This window comes from Alligator mississippiensis, chromosome 10 (assembly GCF_030867095.1).
Source record: "Alligator mississippiensis isolate rAllMis1 chromosome 10, rAllMis1, whole genome shotgun sequence".
In the NCBI taxonomy this organism is placed as follows: Eukaryota; Metazoa; Chordata; order Crocodylia; family Alligatoridae; genus Alligator; species Alligator mississippiensis.
In genome coordinates, this window is record NC_081833.1 from 18,330,226 (window position 1) to 18,337,986 (window position 7,761).

The following is a 7,761-nucleotide window of genomic DNA, read 5'->3' on the forward strand; positions in this document are numbered from 1 at the left end:
TAATGGAGGAGATGAAAGGCATTTTCAGTTTCCTGAACAGGATGCTCAGTTACAGATGGACACTGCACTAAACGTGAAAAGCCCTGAGGGAGTGAACACACCATAATTAATAAAGGTGGACCTGCAGTGCAGGAGCTAGGGGGTTTCTCGCAGTCACTCCTGCAACATGAGAACATCAGTTTGTTCCTAGACAGTGATGCATTCTAGTGAATATTGGGCCACAGAAGGGAGGTGATATATATTGAATTTCAGCACATTTGTGATGAATGCACCTAAACCGTTTGTTCAGAGGTGGTCACATATGTTGTTAGCAATAAAAGACTGGATGACACAACATGATTTTGCTTTTGATAGAGCACTACAGGGATTTTTTTAATTGGGTCCTACTGAAGTCCCCCTCCTTTTGCCTAGAGAAAGAAGGAGCTTCACCAAGCTGGGAGGAAAAAAAGCAGTCAGCGTAAATGGGAAAGAGAGAATTCATTGGAATTGCAAGAATCAGAACAGCCCTACAGACATGAGACAATCCTGTTTCATGTTTTACATCTTCACTGACTGCCTCCCTTGCATGCGTAGCAGCCTCTGGCTTCTTTACTGTTCATTCCATCCAGGAGGAGCACACAGCAACTGCAGATGCTTCCTCAGGCTGACAAAGGGTATTTATACCCAAAAGCTTGCAAAGAAGAATTTTTCCAACTACTTAAGTTGTTCTAATAAAAAATATTGTGTTTACCCAAAGAACCTTGTCTGCCTCATGTTTATGGGGCACTTCTAAGATATGCTTCAGCCCTGTTCCCAGGTGATGGGAACAGATAGCACCCATTTCTTGATGCAGTAGCAGAGAGAGACTGCTCCCTGCAAAACTGTATTTACTATATTTTGAAACATCCTTTGAAATGAAGATCTGATAAATGTCTAAGTAAAACCTCTTGATGTCTATTTACTCATCAGCATGATTATGCTTTCCATAGCTCTCCACCTGGTTCAATAGTCAGAGCTAACACTGAAACCCTCCTGGATTCAGACAGAGGGGATGATGGGTTCGGTGTTAGGTTTCTGCATAAGAAGGTTGAACTGTCATCAGATTCTTAATGAGCCCTGGGATTTCTTTTTAGATCCTTGGTTAATGGCAAATGAAATCATCAGCGGGGGAGGAAGTCTCCTTTCCACCCCCTCATCCCTGATTACTTTTTGATAAAGAACAAAACCCAGCTGGAAGATGAGGGGATCATGAGGTTAAAGAAACATGTCGGGGGAGGAAGCAAAGACAAGACAAGTGGGCACATGCGAGACAGAAACACTGTGGTTCCAAACCGCCCCTGGCGCTGACGTGCTGAGAGCAGTCTGGCCTGACAGCTCACAGAGGTGAGGAGTCTGGGTGTCTTAACTCTGGAGGGTGGCTAGGGGTTGACTGAATCCTAGGAATGGAGTGGGGGAAGGGTGGTTCGGGACCCTGAATTGCAGCTGCACTTATTAAACTTGCTTTGTTAAGACAACCCTCTTGGTGGGAGCTTAGATGGACATGAGACCTCTGGCAGGTGAGAAAAGCCAAACTCATGGGAAGTGCTGTTATGTCCCTGTTAAGGGCTAGAGTGTGGAGAAAGAGGATCTCAGCTCCTAGAGCACTTCCCACCAGACCTTGTTCTTAGTGAAGTTTATAATTAAATTCTCACTGACTCCAGTGAGGTCAATCTTAGGCCCTATTCACTGCTATTATTCCAGCATCTTGCTGATACTGGAGTGAAGTGGCAAAGCCCACCTGGCCCCAGACATCTTGTTTAAAGCGCCCAAGAAGATACCCTGAAATATAATGGATCAAATTTTGATCACTCTAAGGCCACTATAGACTGTACTGATACAAAATGGCTGTAGGAGGGTCATAAGGCAACCCCTGTCATATCCCTAGTCAGAAGCTTGGCCTGCTCACATGGTGATTGGTATCAATAATCCAGATGTAAGAATTAAAGGGCACAGAACTCTACAAAACAGAGTAAATATCTAAAAAATGATTAGTGCCCATCATGAACCCAAAGTTCCAATTTTTGCGGAGGATTGTCTCTTAACAGACACGTTAACTTACATGATTTCTTTGCACACCTTATTTTTTCCACTATATGCAGACAAAAGTGTCTGGTCTTCTGTTAAGGACAGGTTTTTTCTTTTACCTCTCATGAAACATCCTAAAATACACTGAGGAGGTTGCCACCTAGCGCTGGAGAAGTGAATTGAAACTTGGAGCTAGGAGAATTCATAGGCAGTTTTCAATTACTAAACTGCGTGACTGCTTCTGAATTTGCAGAAGGCTGCGTGTTTTGGGGGCATGGGACCCAGATGCAGTATTAATCTTTTTTATTATCACCATCAGCTCTAACCCATATGGGAGTCAGGAGTGATCCCTTCCATTCATGCCCATGAATACAGTTGCACAATGGAGATCCTCAAGTCTACTTTTCCAATCACTTATCTCTCTCTCTCTTTTTATAAACTGTAAAATCCATTTAAAAGCTAAAGAGATTAAAAAATATTTCTTCAAAATCAAAATAGAAAATACTGTTTACCAGACTCACAGGAACAGAAACACTGTTCTGGGTTTCTTAGCTAATTTCATCTCTTTCTCCTTGTGACTTTTTCTTACCAATGCTATGAGGATTTCAGGCAAAAGTTAATAGTGGCCCATCAGCTGTAATTTAAATTAGTTTTCCCTTCCATTCACTGAGTGCCCATCCTCTTCAGGCAAGGATGATGCAATTGTTGAAGCCGAATCATTGTGTACTGTCTAATTTCACTTATCTCAGAGGTCAGCAACACCCAGGTTTCCATCAAAACCTGGCCAGAACCAGGTCACATCCATTATTAAGAAGACCTTGAAAAAGACATGTCTAAGTCTCTTGGAGCTGATGGACAAGTTAACTACAAACATTTATCCTCTCCACCCTTCATTTGCCACATTTGTACATGTAACTAAAACCAAACCTCTGTAGGAAACAACTTTATCATTGGTATCAGTGCCACACCATGGTCTTAACAACTTTTAACTCTTGCAGTCAAAAAATCCAGCTAGAAAATGCCCCAAGAAATTAAGAACCAAAAGAATTCTTAGTGCAAGTCCACTGAAGTCAATCTCCAGGGATGTATCCCTAGGGCTAAATTTAGACCTAAAGTCTGAGATAGTATTTTTTTCTAAATGGACAGCAGTGTTGAGGTCCAGCTCTTTACTTCCCTCAGCCTGCTCCTAAACCTTTCCACCTTGCAGCTATTTTTCATGTTCTCTCTGCTGTGGATTCTAAGGAACATCTATGCATCTGACTGAGGTCACAGGTACGTGAACCCTTTTGGCAGGAGTTCATCAGCTTCCTCTCTCAGTTTCTGCTAGAACCAAAATAGCTAAAAGTTTGAAAATGCAAAGATGGGGGAAGAAGAAAGCCATTAGCTCTCAGCATGACATAAACAACATGCAAACCTCAAGGAGGCACTTGAGCAAAGACAAATGGGCCTGTCTCAGAGTTCATCTCTTTTGTTTGTAGAAAATTATTACTTGGAATTCATGTTTCCTGTTCATTAGATGCCAGTGGAATTTTAAGACATGGAATCCATTTTAATTTGTTACCAAAAACAAACCCTTCTCAAGTCCCATCTGGAACTTATTTTTATTGTAACTGTTGTGTGTTCTGTAACTATTTCAAGATACAACTACCCTCACTAATTGTTTCAAGAATAAACAGATGATTTGTTTAAAGCAAGCAGCTCCCACCTTGCCCAGCACAGCATGCTGATGGGTCACAGGGTGAAAATATCAGTGATGAAAGAGACTGGAGGATGGAGCAATGAGCTGACTCAGCATTTACCATACTTAGTACTTGGTACCCCCAATCTAGTGTCTTTGTCTATAAGAGGCACCAACCTCCTGGTTTCCATACCATGTTCAGGGTGGGTCCCAGGTACCAGCAGATGGCCCCTGCATTTTAAGATTAAGTTGAAAAATTAAGTTGAAACCTAGCTGTTCCTTCCGCTCTAGTAGATGGGTGTACAGCTACTTTCATTCCCCCTCTTCAAATGAAAAACATCAAGTGCCCCAGTTCAGGTTTTTCAGTGAGAACTGGCTGACCCATGGTACAAGACCCCAACAGCCACCATCACACCTGGGAGTGAGAGAGGTCACCACTCAAGGAAGTACTGTTGTGCACTTAATAGATGTTCTTAAAGAGTCACACCCTTCCTCCACTCATTATTAGCAAGGTAACAGCAGTCTGGGTAATGTTATACAGAGTTGTGGTTTCATGTTCTTCATGGCTTTGGTCAGCATGGGATGGATTACATAGAGCCATGATGGATAAGATTGCCCACCTATTTTATGGTCAACATCTGCAGAGTGTGTGACCCACTGTTGTTAATGCAATCAATAACTTCTTTACAAAGAAAAGCCCTATAATCATAAACACCTTCCTCATTTAACACTTTTATTTTTAGATGTCTAATGGCCACGCAGAAATTCTTTCCTCTTCATTAAAAGAGAATAGTTTTGTAAACTCATATACATAATTAACTAAACAGCTTCATGGCTAAATATCAAAGGAAAATAAATCGTGCAGGTTAGGCAATTTTTAATGCAAAAGAAAAAAATAAAACTCTGGATTCAATCCCATATGGTTTGTTCACTGTTAGCTGTAGATGGAAATTAGCTTCTTACCTTATTTTATAGATTCATAAAGTTCAAAGTCCAGTTGGAACCATTAGATCATCCTCTCTGAAGTCCTACAAATCAGGCCACAGCACTCCACCCAGTTACCCCTCTATGGAATGTAATAGGTTTAGATAAAGCATCTTTTCCAGAAAGACACTGGTTTGGATTTGAAGACACCAAGAGATCTATCCCCCCTTGCACCCCACCACCCTCAGTAATCAATCCCTCACTCTTAAAGAATTTCCATTCTCTTATAAAATCTTTATAATACAGTCCAGCTTCTATGGATGCCAACTGTCAATGTCTATCAACATCAACAATGCATGAATAGAGCCCTTTTTTTGCAGCATGTGTTTTACAGCAGTCATGGATGAAGCATGAGGAGGACAGAAAACTAAGCAAGAAGTCTACCTAATACAAGGGTTCTATCTTTGCCAACATATCGGGTGGTACAGTTAGTGAAGGGGCATTTGCCAGCTGCTAAGGGCTCTGAAAGTGAGAGCAAGTAAGCAGCTATCTTGTACCACACTAGTCATATTTAAGAAGAGGTAGTGTCCCAGCAGTCTCAGGAATATATGGAATATTTTGTGCCAAAAATTCCAAAAGAGTTAGTTCATCCCAATATATGGTTTACAGTTACCTACAGCAGCTGCTGGTAGACCTCATAGTTAGACTCTGACACCACAGACTTTCCTGCCTGTCTTGTAGGCATGCTATATCTTGACTGAAATTTGGTGCAGTCCATATGCTTCCCCTTGTATTCAAGAACAAAGTAGTCTGGGGAAGTAACAAGGAGTATGAAATGATCAGTTCTTCCCCAGCCCCTTCTAGGCTCAGCTAGAAAAGGACCATTGACATCTCCTCCAGGATACCTAGATTAAATTAAACCACTACAGCAGCACTACGGCACATAAGGGGTTAAAGTAAGCAAGGCAGCTTCTCAGCAGCTGCATTTACTGTAGCCTGACTGTGTGTGGCTTGAGGCTTCAGATTGCTTGAAGTATTACAGTCTTTCTAGATTTCCATGAAAAAACACCTTGCTTTTAAGATGTAAATGAAAACTAAAGGCATTTCCTTCCAGCTGTGCTCGCTTCTGCTTGCTCCAGTAGGTAACGTCAGGCCACTCTTCCAATAGTTCCAAAGAAACGTTAGTTGGACGAAGAAGAAGCCTTGTTGCCACTGGCAAAAAGATCCAGACTCCATCATGTTAGGCCTCATGTCTTTGGTGAACTTAGTTGTTAAATAGGTTGGTACCCTGTGCATTATGGCCCCAGCTACTTACCTGTGTACTGCAGGAGAAGCTCCTTTATTATGTGAGCCCTTGCCTTGAAAAATCTTTCCAGCAAAGGCCATCTGATGCACACCTAGGTCTTATTACCAAGTCTAGCAGGCATGTAACCAGCACAGATTACTAAATTTACTTTGACTGCCCATTATGGAGCAGTGGGGATCCAGAATAATAGTAAAGCAGTAGGGGATTCATTTTCTCTAAAGAAAATCCCATTTAATGACCAAGTACTACAAAAGAATGCCTAAACTATCAAAAACCTCTGCTGGTTAATTCATAAGATCTGCTTATTTGTAATTCTCCTGATATATCCATTCCTACAGCCTGAATGAACTCTTTAATGGTCATTCATGATAGAACAGGCAGAGTGAATCTAAGGCATAACTCTCCTGGTTTCAATGAAGTAACATGAAGGATTAGCCTGGTATTGTATTTGCTCCATGGGCCATGTTAGTGACACATTCAATATTTTAGATTCACTTTCATATACAGAGCAAGGATTTTAAGTCAGGCTGGTGTCTATACAACTAAAGAAGGATTAAGGATAGTTGTCATTTTGATTTACTCTCGGTTTGGTCTGTTTCAGCTAGGAGTAAAATAGTTTCGGCTTTTTTTTAGCAGGTGCTTACAGTTCAGAAATATGTAATCCAATTGCAAGACTAAAAATGTTGAAATGACACCTAGGAATCTCAAGAAAGTGATCGATAATCATTCAGGGAAAGGAAAAAAGGATTCTCCAGCATCTGGTAAAATCAAGACTAGAATAGATAGGTCTGTTGCATTGAACAGGGAATCTGCGCACCGTATATGGAATGGTGAACTCATTTAAGTTCATTCTGCCCAAGGAACAAGGAGAGCAGAACAAATAGCAGTAATAACATTTTGCCATTTGCCTTGTTCAGTACCAAAGACATGTGTCTCTACAGTAGTGACATGCAGATTAGGCATACAGAACAAAATCCACTGAGCAGCAGCCTGTACAATACAATTAATTTATAAGCAATTCTTTTTAATGTGGATGTCATAAAGAGTTAGAAGAGAAGGCTACAGCATGTCACATTCCTATAGGACACTTGGCCAGCCATTGTTGCAACAGAAATCCATATTTACCAGTTACTGTTTCCCTTTCAACAGCTTTCAAAGATTTTCTCTGGAGAAAAAGGAGAAATGAAAATCAAAAGTTCTTAATATCCCCATGAAATCATTCACTGTTGTGTTTCTCCAGAGTATATGCCAACTAGAGCTGTGCAAAGCTACAATAGCCGGTTCGATTCGGTGGAGATTTGGCTCGATTTGGTGGCCGAATCTCTGAATCTGAATTGAATCAGGAGACCAATTAAAAGGTCCAAATCGAATCAGAAGCCTCCGAATCAACTCAGAAAAGATTCGGCGCCAATTCAGAGATTCAACCATAGACTAAACAGGCAGCAGTCCTCACAACGCTGGGCACAGCTGCCTCCAGCTGGCAAGTCTGTTGTGGTGGACAGAGGGGGGATGGAAGGGGTATGGGGGGGGAAGCAGATCAATGCCCCCACAGAGAGGGAGGGATTGGGACTGCAGCTGGGACAAGCTGCACAGCCAGGGCGAGGGGGGCAGGGGACTCAGGGAGGGGGGGTCCCGCCACTGTATGCTGCCAATCTGGGAGGGCATGTGAGCAGCCGTGTGCCCCCGGATCTGCGCTGGGCGGGCTGGGCCGGGCTGTGCTCCAGGAGGCTAGCCCCAGCTGTCCCAGCCCCTGCCCCAGCCCCTCCCTCACTGTGGGTTGTTGATTTGCTCCCCCTGCGCACACCCCTTC